The sequence below is a fragment of the Grammomys surdaster genome, unplaced genomic scaffold, assembly GCF_004785775.1.
Source record: "Grammomys surdaster isolate TR1022 unplaced genomic scaffold, NIH_TR_1.0 126313, whole genome shotgun sequence".
In the NCBI taxonomy this organism is placed as follows: domain Eukaryota; kingdom Metazoa; phylum Chordata; class Mammalia; order Rodentia; family Muridae; genus Grammomys; species Grammomys surdaster.
In genome coordinates this window covers 4,149,967-4,163,391 of record NW_021621113.1, presented here as the reverse complement: position 1 = coordinate 4,163,391, position 13,425 = coordinate 4,149,967, and positions in this window count along the sequence as shown.

The following is a 13,425-nucleotide window of genomic DNA, read 5'->3' as shown; positions in this document are numbered from 1 at the left end:
CTGGTCTGCACCAAATGTGAGCCTTCTCTGCAGCCAGTGCCCCTCAGTGACACAAAATACCGCACGGTCCACAGCTGTGGGAAGCCCCCCTACCCACTTTGTCTCAGACTACCTGTCCCAGTGCTCCATCCTGCCCTGAGTTCCTGCATGGGGTCATTTTAACCCACTCTCACTAACCCCATCTGTGGAGACCCTTATTCCCAAGGTACTCACATCCTAAGGCTGGGAGGAGGTAAGGTGGGGTCTGATCGCCTAACTGACCACCTGTCTCTGTTCTAGGCTTTCTATCGAATCTGCCGGAGGAAGATGAGACAGAAGACATGTTTAAAGATTCATTTCCCAACTCTGCTCATCTGTCTCTGTGGTGATGGGCAGCTCAACCTTTGGGACTCTGATCACAGCATCTCCTTGGCATCCCATTGTCCTAGAGATGAGGGGATGGCAAGGAACAGAGTCCCTGCTGTAATCATGTTTGTGCTGCAAAGGGAGGGTCATCAGCCCTGCCGTGAGTGATCCTGTGTCTGTCAGTGGTGAGGCGTGTCCCTGAGCATTTGCATGTCCTGGTCTGAAAAATGAAAACCATAACAGGAATCGAGTTCTACTGATTATATTGGGGGGGGCATCTATGGATGATTTGGGGCTCTTCCCAGCACATCACACACACCACAGGACTGTGAGCAGATACCATGGCCACCTCCTGTGACAGTGGAGGAGTCTGGTCCAGAAAGGTTAAGGTCACACAGCAAACTCATCTAGCTCACAGCAGACTTGATCCCAGGATCCAAGCAGGCTTTTTTTTTTTCACTCAGCATCTTTAAATATGGATTTTATGTCTATCCCTCAGACTCTCTACCTAGCTTCACTGGAAAGCAGAATTGCAGTGTACTGGATCCCACCCAGACCCCCAGTCAGGCTGAGCTCTTTCCTGGGAATGTCAGCATCAGAGGAGGGGACATTGAAGATACACCAGTCTTGGGAGCCATCTAAGAGATCCTGGGCTCAAATGGCCTCCTGTTGCTTGGCCTGCCAAGAACGGGAAGCTAAGAGCCCTGCATCACTTCATTTTAGAGATCCAGAGAGCATCACCCACCAGAGAGGCCAGCTTGGCTAGGTCCCAGACACCTGCCATCCCCACCCTTACCCCCACCCTGTACCTTTGTCCTTCCCCCTTTCCTTTCCATGTCTCTCCCCTCTCATGCTGTGGTTTCTGTGTCTTCCTCCTTATCTAACTCTTACCCACCCCTCCTCCCCCCCTCCTCCCTCTTCCTTCTCCCTCTTCTCTCCTCCCTCTTCCTCTTCCCTCTCCCTCCTTTCTCTCCTCCCTCTCCCTCCTCCCTCTTCCTTCTCCCTCCTTCCTCTCCCCTCTCCCTCTTTCCTCTTCCCTCTTCCTCCTCCCTCTCCCTTTTCTCTCTCCCATTCCCTCTCTCTCCTCCCTCTTCCTCCTTGTTCCTACTCTCTCTTTCCCCTTCTCTGTCATCACTCCCTCATTCTGTCCAGCTGAGTCTCCCTCCTCCTTCTCTAACTCCCCTCCTCCATCATTCTCTTCTTCCTTTTCTTCTTCTCTCTCTTCCCCCATTCCCTCCTCTCTGTCCTCTTTCCATTCTTCCCCTCTGGTAACCAAGCTCCTTGATAGCCTGCCAGGAAGCCCCTCAAGGATTCTTGGTAAAACACTGGCTGCCACCAGGCTTACTGCCAATACAAACAAAACCCTCTCCCTCTCTGCTCATTAGCCACTGCCCCTGGCTATCTGGCTGGGTCTGTATCACTTTTTGTTTCTAAGGGAACTCACCTTATGGCATCCATCAGAGAGGTACCACAGCGCCTCTCTCCATAGTTCTATGCTTTCACACGTGGTCTAAGTTACTTTTCCATTGCTGGGAAAAGACACCATGACCAAGGCAGCTCATAAAGGAAAGCATTTAACTGGGGAGCTTGCGTATAGTCTCAGAAGGAGAGTCCACAACCATCCTGGTGGGGATTATGGCAGCAGCCAGGCAGGCCTGATGGTGGAGCAGTAGCTGAGAGCTTGCCTCTAATCTGAAACTTGGCAGCAGGGTGAAAGAGAAAGAGAGACTGGATCTGGAGTGGGCTTTTGAAATCTCAAGGCCCACCCCCAATGACGCACCTCCTTCAACAAGGCCATGCCTCCTAATCCTTCCCAAACAGTTCCACAGACTAGGGAGCTATTCTCATTCAAACCAGCACACACATCATATCTGGGACCTACAGGAGCCTGACGAAGGAGAGGGAAGTCACTGGGCCACAGTACTCACTGCATAGCCTAGGATGACCTTAAACTCTCAATGTCCCTGCCTCATCTTCCCAAATGTCAGCCAAATATATTTATTTTTTAAGTGTGAAATTTAAAAACTTGTTAGTAAGTTGACATTTGTGGTTTGAATGAGAAGGTCCCCCATAGGCTCACGTATTCCAATGCTTGGTTCCTGGTGGATGGAACTATTTTGGAAGGATTAGGAGGTGTGGCCTCCCTGGGGGAAGTGTGTCACTGGCTTTGAGGTTTCAAATAACTCTTACCATTCCCAACCATGTACCATTCTCTCTGCTTCCTTCTCACCAATCAAGATGTGAGATCTCAGCTGTTTCTGCCACCATGCTTTTGATTTGTCATCATGGACTCTAACCCTCTGAAACCACAAACCCAATTAAAAACCTTATTTCATGAGTTGCCTGAGCCATGGTGTCTTATCACAGCAATAGAAAGTAACTAAGACAGGCACCTTGAAAACAGTCCATTTGGAGAAAGAAAGAAAGAAAGAAAGAAAGAGAGAGAGAGAGAGAGAGAGAGAGAGAGAGAGAAAGAAAGAAAGAAAGAAAGAATTCCCATCACTCCATCAATAATCCCCATTTGTGCTTCCCTTCTCCAGACTTGGGGAGCACTCATCTTTCACCACCAGAAGCCCACCTTGCCAAGACATTCTGTATGATGGCGTCATGCTGTGAGGTGTCTGCCTCTTTGCTGAGGCATTCTTTTGTGAGTGTTCTTTGCTGAGCTGGGCTGTCTTAGACCTGTCCACACCATGGCATCCCTCGGGAGACACTGCTTTCTGTACATTCCACTATGTGTGGACTGGGTTTCTGGTCACTGGACTGCCTGTTGGTACTGCCAGCATTGACTTCCTGCTTCCGTGCACTTGATGTCTTCCCAGGATGTGAGCCCTGTGGAATCTGAGCACACCCTCTGGATGGTGCACGGCAGGCTCCAAGCCCTATGTCTTCTGTTCAACTGAAAACTCTATACCTGGCACTCAAGGCTCCCCCTCTTCTCACTGTATGCAGCCCAAGGAAAAAGGGAGCCATTCCGCCCCCGTGCCTACTGCCTCCCACTACTATGTACAAGTCCTTTCAGTGCAAGGGACACCCTGTCACACATGGCCTCTGTCCTCTTCACTGCTCACCCTGTCCCTGTGGTCTGCCATGGGGGATGTTTTCAGCATAAGCATCTTCCTCCAAGTGGATTCTACACAGCAAGAAATTCCTTCCTCCTCCTGTACACACAGTAAGTGTCTGATTATTGTACCTCCTCAGCTGACCCGCCACCTGCTCAGAGAGGCTCCTGCCAAGCTCACCCTCCGCTCAGAGCTGGCCTCTGTTCACAATTGCCATTCAACCCTGTGATTACACAAGGACACAGCACCTGGCTTCTCACAGTACTGAATCCTCAGTTCCCTGAACAGGGCCAGGCCCACAGCAGGTGTTCTCTAAACACCTGCTCTCTGGATTCAAAAGCAAGAGATTCATAAATAAGATTCATACATTTTAAAAATGCTTAGTCAGCACCTGCTGGGAACCAGGCACCAGGCCAGACACTTGACTGCATGAATGAACCATTCCCCAACATCCCATATGATCCCATTATACAGATGAGAAGTCAGAGGGTCTTAAGGACTGGAATTAGCTAGAGTCTTGTGGTCTGGTAAGTCCTGTGGTCTGGTAAGTCCTGTGGTCTGGTAATTCCTGTGGTCTGGTAGATCCTGTGGTCTGGTAGATCCAATGGTCTGGTAAGTCCTGTGGTCTGGTGAGTCCTGTGATCTGGTAATTCCTGTGGTGGTCAGACTCAGGTCTTCACCCACTTCAGTACTGTAAACTGTAAACCCACCCTCACCCCACCACAGAGCTTATTCATCTGTGTCAGACTTCTCTGCCCATGCCCCTGCCTCTCCCATCAGATCTTGAGCCCCTGAGGTCAGACACCTTGGTGTGTACCCTCACATTATCCAGGTTCAGTGGATAAGAACAACCTCCAAGGCCAATGAATCAGAGCTGCTGCTGAATCCTGGCCTGTCAACAGAAGGGTTCAGCCTGAGCTAGCTGCGCCTGGCGCTCTGCAGGGTGGAGATGCACACCCTAAAGTCAGTATTCTCATGCCGGAGGTGGGTAGAGGTCCTGCATGGTGTCTGGGCACCTGTGCAGCTAGTTCCCTAGAGACCTCCTGTGCTCACAAGATGCTCAGTGCCCTGCATGCTGGTGCATATGTGTGCCTGTGAGTGTGCATGAACATGTGTACATCATGAGAGTGTGCATGTGTATGCGTGTCTGTGTGTGCACATGCATGCGTGTGCATGTTGTGTGTGTGTATGTATGTGTACATGTGAGTGTGAGTGTGCATGCAAGTGTGTGTGTGTGTGTGTGTGTGTGTGTGATGACCCAGCAAAGAGCTTGGGTCATGCACACAGCGTCACTAGCTCTGTAATGAGGAGCCTGAAGAACAACCGCTTAGAGTGTGGCTTGGAGTCCCAAATCTCAAGGATTATGGATCACGAGTCCCCTCCAAAGACACTCAGTTTCAGGAGAGATCTCTCTTGGTATCTCTTGTCAGTCCTCTGCATCAATAGTCACTGAGGCCCGCTCACAGACTCATTCAACTCCCAGTACATAGAAGCCAATTGATCAGGATGCTAGGGTGTGAGAAGCCCCCACCATTCATCTTGATCAATAACCACCTGCACGGGCCCGCTGTACCCAGGCCCACAGTGATACGTGCATCAGCTCAGACGTAGCTTTCCTCTGCTATTAAAGGGGCCAGTGTTCAGGAATCATCTGTAGAGATGGATTCCTAACAGGTTTAGAATCCTGCTCCCCAAACCCCGTCTCTAGATAAAGCCAGGCTGGGTCAGTCTCATATTCTCCCTGAGCTTCAGCCTCCATTCCTAAATGGGTGCCACTGGGCAAGATGGCCTGGGTAGCCTTGAAGTAGCTTTGTTGAGGTTTCTGCCTTCACCCGGAGCCTCTAACATCCTATACATAGCTGGCAAGAGGAGGGCTCTCACTGGGCTGCCTGGAATGGGCTTGGGGAATTGAGCTTGGTGACGATGGTCAGGGATGCAGGCCCCTCCTACCAGAAGCCCCATCACTACGGCATAGGTGGGGCTCCCTCCACCTCTGCATCTGTAACTTCTGTGCCCTGCTTCTCACCCACCTCACCCTAAGCATCCAAACATCATTCACCACCCTAGGGCTCTCGCTCCCCATGAGGCCCAGGGAGCTGGTATCAGCAGTCACTGATGCCAACCAGGCAGCCCTGTGGAAGCTCGCTCTGCTTCCCTTCCCCTGCCTCTTCAGCAGTGGTCACAGAAGCTATTTGCAAACATCTGAGTCGCCAAAGTCCCAGCAGAAAGTCCACCTGACCATATGTGACCACACTTGGTCACCACAGTCTCCTTTAGGCTGTGGGAATCAGGACTGGGCATCCCCAGAAGGGCACCTATGCAGAGGCATCCAGCAGCAGGGGCGACAGGCACAGAGAAGGGGGTGTGACAAGCTCACTGGTGCCCAGTGGCAGCCTGCCCTTGCCATCAGTGCCTCTATCCCCACCCCCATCCCCACCTTCCCGTTCGCCTGGTTCTGTGTTCTGCTAGCCGGAGTCGCAGAGCTACACCTGTGGCACTCCAGATAGCGCCATCTACTCCTTCCTGATCCTCTCCTGTCGTTTTGTTTATAAAATGCCGTGAGGCATTGGGCGCCATGCTGGACACAAGGGAGCATGCGCAAAGAGCCTGGGCTACTACGAGGCACCAGCAGGCGACAGAGCCAGGAGTCAGCCTGAGATGCTGGGGTGCAGGCGGTGAGGTGGCGGCTGGAGGGGGCTGAGCTGAAGACTTCCTCCAGAAATAGGGCAGTTGGGTCAATTCATCCACAGCTAGGTCTGAAGCTCAGTGGCGGAATGTTCACCTAGAGTACTCAAGGCTCCTAGTTCCGTCCTCAGCAACACACACAATCATCATCACCGTCATCATCATTATCACCGTCATCACCATCACCTCCACCACCACCATCATCATCATTTCATCTTCTTCGTCATCATCGTCATCAACACTGGACCGGGTTGGCAGCTCATATCTACAACTCTAGTACCCAGGAGGCTGAGGCAGGAAGGCTACAAGTTCAAGACTATCCTGAGCTAGTTGTAGGATAGTAAGTCATAGGATAGCCTCAGCTACAGAATGATACCCTGCTTTAAATGAATGAAAGAATCAATTTAAGTCAGCAGCCGCCCCGGGTGATAGTCAACCTGGCTCTGTCTCCACTCTTGTGAGCAGTGAGATTCTTATTTACAGGGATCTGTCTGACCAGCTTAGATGCTTCCAGGGTCCCTCTCCCATCTGCACTGGCTCTTACTAGACCAGCAGCTTCTCACGAGAGCTATATTTCTCTCTGAACTCAGCCAGGATGAGCTGAAGTCCCTGTCACTTGCAGCATACATGGACCAAACCTGCTCTGAAGTTGGGATTCAACTTCTCCAGCTCCAGGACTCACGTCCTCTGTCCAGCCTTGCTGCTGTGTCCTCTGCCTAAAGCCCAGCCTGTCCCTTACTGTCCCTTGCCAGGATCCCCTGCCTCATCTCCTAAACCCTCAGTCTCCTCAGACTCCATCAATTCACTAACAACCACGGCCCCTAAAGGCCACATGGAGGACAGCAAATGTCTTGAAGCTGAGAGGACAGCCTCTGACCATTAGCCCTGCCCCACCCTGCTCAGGAATACAGGTCTCAACTGAGTCCTCACCTCTGGAAACATCCACCCCTCAGGCCTCTCTTTTAGATGGAATTCAACTCACAAGAAAGGCCTGACACGTAGCAGGTGCTTTATGGTTACTGACTGACGCGGTGGGCGCCTTGCCTTAGTGCATCCCCTCCAGCAGGGCAGGAGGAGGCTGGGAAAATCTCACCCAGCTGCCTCACTCAGGGAAGCAGAAATAGAAAAGACTCTCATTCTGAAGAGTAAATGTCACAGGGTTGGGGAAGATCCTGAGGCTCTGAAAATAAACAGAAGCATGAGGGAAAGGGGGGCAGAGATGGGGGCCAGTGTGAGGGCACGGGGAAGAGAGGGGAGTTGGGGGTGGCGCTACAGAGCCTGAATGCTTTCTTGTAAATGCCCTACACGGAAAAAGGCCATAGGCCTCTGTGCAGATGCTGAGCCAGCCTGCACGCAGATGGAAGGCTGTAGGCCGCATCTCTCTGCAGAATTGCTATTGTTTTTCTGTATGAAATATTTCCCCAAACTGAATGGATTTCCAGTGATTACAAACTGGTCTGTTTTGTCCAGAAATACAAATGTCTGGCAGCCTGGGGGCTCTTGCCCAGCCAGCTGGCTGGGGTCAGAGGCTTCTGTGTGCCACAGCCAGCTTGTGTGTCTCACTGTGCCATGGACTCTCTCTCCCCACCAACCTCATCTCAGAGGTCCCTGCGTGAGCTTCATAGATGTTACACTTGCTTATTTACTGTGCTGGAACATGGCAACCATGACTCCCACTTCTGGAAGATTCCAGGTGACCCCTGGACCCCAGAGGATCTGCCTCTAAGATGTCTGTCCACCAGGAGAGTCTATGATTATCTTTAGTCACCTCCTCCGAGAGTTCACCTTTCATACTGTCAGCCCCAAAGTGGTTTCTGTGTGTGTGTGTGGGGGGGATTCATCATTCAAGGACTAGGGAAGCCCTCCCTTTTCTACCTCATGGGAGCTGTGAGGTGGCACAGGCAGCTGGCACCCACCTGTGGAGCCTCTTTCCCAGTGGAAGGCATGAAGCAGGTGACTCATCTTTCTTACAGGCTGTATATTGCCCAGCCTCTCTGCCTGGTATGAACATCATACGGCAAACACGGAAGACTAATGCCCTCGCTTGGCAGAGGAGAAGGCTGCCAGGTGGGTTGGGCAGAGACAGCCCAGCAGCCCATGTGTGAGACTATTGTCACTGCGACAAAATTCATAGGATCAATAACCTTAAAGATTAAAATTTTTATTTTGGCTATGGGGTTTCAATCCATGATCCCTGGACCCTGTCACCTTGATCTCCACATCAAGGCAATGATGCCTGGTGACACAAGGCTGCCCCACTTTATAGTGTCCAGGTAATAAAGAGACACAAGCAAGGACCTGGGTTACCATGTCCCCTTCTGGGACAACCGGCAGTGACTTCACTTCCTCCCAGTAGACTCAATGTCTTAAAGGTTCCCCATCTCTCGACAGCTCCATAGACTGCCAACCAAGTCACCACCATATGAGCTTGTGTGGGGAACTGCAGACCCAGACAAGTGTCACCTGTGACCATGAGTCACTACCATAAAGTCACCACCTTTATATATTTTTTTAATTGCTGTGTTGCAAGGGGCCACCAGGTTCGGGCTTGGTCTCTGTTTCCAAGATGGCACCTGGAGCACACACTCTATAAGGCACAATGGCTGCATCCTTCTGAGGCAGGGAGGAGGGAAATGGGGTAAAACCCGTACATAGAGAACTTCTATATCATCTTCAGTCCTTTCGTCATCTCAACTAGAGACTGAGCTGGAGAAGAAAGCGTTCACATGGCAACTGCATCCACAGGTGGAGTCACAAGCTCATTTCTGGGGCTGGTGAGAGGGCTCAGTGTGTAAAGGCGCTTGCTGCCAAGCCTGGTGACCTGAGTTTGATCCTCAGCACCTACATGATGGAAGAGAAAACCAAAATCATCCTTTGACCTCCCCACATGATGGGTCCTATCAAATGGCTGGGTTTTTATTTTCATTTCTTTACAGTGCTTTTGCGTCCTGTTTCACCGATCTGTGATCTAACCTTTACTGTCTTGTTGGCTTTGGCCGGAGTTTGCTCTTCTAGCTGCCTAGAGTGGAAGTTGAGGCCATTGGCTAAGACTGTTCTCATTTGCATGTTCAGTACTCTGCATGCAAATAGCGTCTGAGTTTTGATTTAGCCGCTGGTCCTACATTTGACTTGTTACTTTTGTTGCTCTCGCTCAGTTCAGAAAGTTTCCTAATTACTCCTTGATTCATGTTTTCTAGTTTACTTGTTTATAATGTATTAACTCAATGTCCAACAGTTCACAATTCCGTCTCTATTTCTGCTTTGGAGTTCTGATTTATTTTATTATCAACAAGTAACATATATATTTTTTAATGCTGGGATCCTTTTAAATTGCTGAGACTTGGTTTTATTTTATTCCAGCTTATTAAAAGCACCAGATGCCTGTGGATATAGTTTGTGCTGTGTTACAGTGTTGCATGGAATTCTATCAATGTCAATTAGAGGCAGTTGTTTGATGGTAGAATTCTCCGTCCCCTTCTCTACTGTCTACCCATCCCGTCAGGTACTGTGAGGTGACATGGAAGTCACCTGTGACACACAATGTGTCTTAGGGTTTTACTGCTGTGAACAGACACCATGACCAAGACAACTCTTATAAAGGACATTTAATTGGGACTGGCTTACAGGTTCAGAGGTTCAGTCCGTTATCATCAAGGTGGAGCATGGCAGCATCCAGGCAGGCATGATGGAGGAGGAGCTGACAGTTCTACATCTTGTTCCAAAGGCAAGCAGGAGAAGACTGGCAGAGCCATCTCTCATGCTGCTGTCTTGTGGGTGGCAGGGCTGGTTTCTCTGGCCACCTGAGCTGGCTGCTTGAGCTGGCAACCTGACCCGCAGCAGCCTCGAGAACACGCCACTGCTCACGACCTCAGGTCTAGCCTAGTCAGAACATGGCGGCTCCATAACTACAAGCCAGATTGGGTCCTGCTGATTTTAAATATCTCCCGCAACAGGGTGGGTCTGCTTATTTCTCTTTGCAGTTCTCTCAAGCTTTGCTCTCTTGTTTTGAGTGTCTCCTTGATGTTCTGTTGACAAGAGAACAGCTCTGTCACTAGAAAGGTCTCACTAAATCCCTGGGAGTAGAATTCTTTGGTCAGAAATTCACTCTGATAGGAAGATAGTCATTCCTGCTATGTGTGAGTCATTCTAAACACTTTGCCTATTTGAGTCCTAATAATTAAGGATGTGGGAGGGATCTCTGTGATTATCTTACAGATGTATTTTCCGAAGCCCTGGGATCCCTGTATTTGTTCTTATATTATTCACATTGAACAAGATTATAGACATAATTAGATTTTTACATATAACTTCTTATTAGCCATTTTTGTGATATAAAAAAAAAATCCCTGATAGAACAACTTGAATAAAGAAAGCTTCATTTTGGCTCATGACTTCCGAGGACTCTGTCCTGGTCATCTGGTTCCAAGTGCTTGAGCAGGCCATCATGGGGATAGGACTTGTTGCAGCAGTGGTTTCAACCTGCAGGTCTTGACCCATTTGGGCGTCAAATGACCCTTTCGCAGGGGTCACCCAAGACCATCAGAAAGCACAGATATTTACATTATGATTCATAACAGTAGCAAAATTACAGCTATGAAAGAGCAACAAAAATACGTTTATGGTTGGAGATCACACAACCTGAGGAGCTGTATTAAAAGGTCTCGGCATCAGGAAGGTTGAGAGCCACTGGGCTACAGGGCTTCTCACCTCGTGGTGCAAAGAAGCAGAAAGAGGAACACAGGGAAGAATCAAAGCTAGTGGATCCCAGGACACCCCCAATGACCTTCTTCCTCCAGCTGGGCTGCACATCCTCATTTCAAAATCTGCCCAAAAAGCACCAGCCACTTCTGAGACTGAGAATTAACTCAGGAGCCCGGGGGCAGGGGGAGTTCATACTTACCTTGGTTAATTTTTTGTCAAGTTGACACAAGGTAGAGTCATTTTGGAAGAGGGAAGAAACTGAGAAAATGTCCCCTCCTGATCAGCCTGGAAGCAAGCCTTGGGTACATTTTCTTGACAGATGATTGATGTGGGAGGCCCCAGTTCACTGTGGGTGGCACCACAGCTGGACAGGTGGTCCTGGGTCCTAGAATCAAGCAGCCTAAGCAAGCCAGGAAGAGCAAGCCTGTCATCAGTGCTCCCCCACAGCTTCTCTCTCAGTTCCTGCCTCCAGGTTCCTGCCTTGAGTTCCGGTCCTTACTTCCTTCAGTGATAGACTGTGTCACTTTTGGTTATAGTGTCAGTCGCAACAACAGAAACCCTAACTGAGGTAAGGATCAACTATGGAAGCCTCGCTCCTTCCTTCCCTGTGTCGCATTTGCTTCTGTTAACCGATCCTTCTTTTTCTGCCTTTGGTTTGAGTAACCTTTATCCCAGTCCCATTTTGTCTTCCTTTTTTGACCTGCTCCTTGTATAGGTACGTTAATGGTTGCCTAGGGGCTTATATTACATGTGCTTATATGACCAACATGTGCCCTCATGTGCCTCCCACCACTTCACATGGAAGAACTCCTTGGCGTGTTTCTTTCGTCTCTTCTCTCTGAGCATTTCCAGCTTCCACATTTTACTTCTGCGTAATGTCGGCCCCACACTCTGCTGTTATCAGGCTTCGAACAGTCAATAGCCTTTTAAAGATATTTAACTCATCAGAGGAACTGTGGGGTATCAATGTGTATTATTACCATTTCCAGTGCTCTATGTTCCATGGCAAGATCCAAATTTGCATGCAACTCTCTTCTGCCTGAAAGACTGCAGCGTTTCTTACAGAGCGAGGTCTGCTGATTTTTAATTCTTTCAGGACAGAAACTATTTGAAGAGAATGGCCAAGGATTTACCAGTTTTGATTAACAACCAAGCCCAAACAAAACAAAACAGGTCTAAGAAGTTTCATAAACCACCAACACACTCACACAAAGAGGGAGGGAGTGAAATCCCATAGTGACAGTGTAGCAGAAGCGCTCAAAGCCAGCAATAAAAAGAAAGGCTTTGGAGCCAAGGAGGGGAAAAGAGACATCACATACAGAGGGACGGACATAAAGGTGACAGTAGACTTAGTCTTTAAAAACAAAAGACACTAAAGGTGTTTCTAGGCACACACACACCTGAACTACATCCCCAGGGCTTGCACTTGAGATCTTGTATTCCAAGACTCACAAGGTCCTCTCTGCTGTGCCCAGTATCTAGAAGGTTTTAGGACATTTGGGGAGGTCTCATTACATATTATTGTTTCACATATATTTGTCTAGTCTTGCTTTTGGTAGCTGTTTTCTAGTATAAGGATGCATCCAGTCCCCATGATTTCATCTTGGCCCAAAGCAAAAGTCATCAAACTAGAGGATGTGTCCCACGGTTGTCTCAGGGGCTGAAGAACTCATTCCTGCTTCTGCCTCTTGATGTACCCTCAGCACCCAGCATAGAACTGGGCACAGAGTGAGATCCAATGAGTAAATTCTCAGAACTTTCCCAGATGTATCAGAAGATCCAGAAAGCACTTGTATTAAAAAGACTAATTTTATTTTTTCAGTGTGTGTGTGTGTGTGTGTGTGTGTGTGTGTGTGTGTGTGTGTGCAAATGAGCGCAGGTGCATGCAGAGGCCACAAGAGGGCGCCAGATCTCCTGGGTCTAGAGTTCCTTGACATGGATTCCAGGAACCAAACTCAGGTTCTCTACAGGAGCAGCAAATGCTCTTAACCACTGAGAAATCCCTTCAGCCTCCAGAAAGCACATTTAACTGCAGATAAGAAAAGAATCGAATACTAGAGACAAGACCAGAAAAGTCACCCAAGGAGGAAAGCCAAGGAACTCGGAAGAAAATAGACAAAAACAAAGTACACTCACATAACAAGTCAATTGTATTTCAGTCGCCCCAAAATACTTTTCTTACCTATGCATCCATCTGTGGCCATCACACCATACCCCACATGGTCTGCACCCCACAGGTTATCTACTTCTTTTTTTAGTTGGAAAGCCTCACATTTAAGCTGCATAGAATAAAAACTACATTTCCCAGCTTCCCCTGCAGCAATGTGCAGCAGATAACCAATGTCTACCAATGACAGATAAGTCATCAAGTGTGTGGTTCCCAGGCTGTATCCTCTGCTTCTTCCTATTGGAAGGAAAGTGGACATGGCATAGATCTGTGTTTTACAAAGGTAACAAGGCTTCCAAATGAAAGCCATAGGAACAAAATGGAAACATTGTGTCCCCAGCACTGTAGACTCATCCTGGAAGGCCCTGGAGGCTAACAACAGAGCTGTGCTGTGACAGAGTGACAGAGCTCAACCTCTCATAACTGTCATTGTGTTGAGTCATGACTCTCGATAGCACCCAGGTG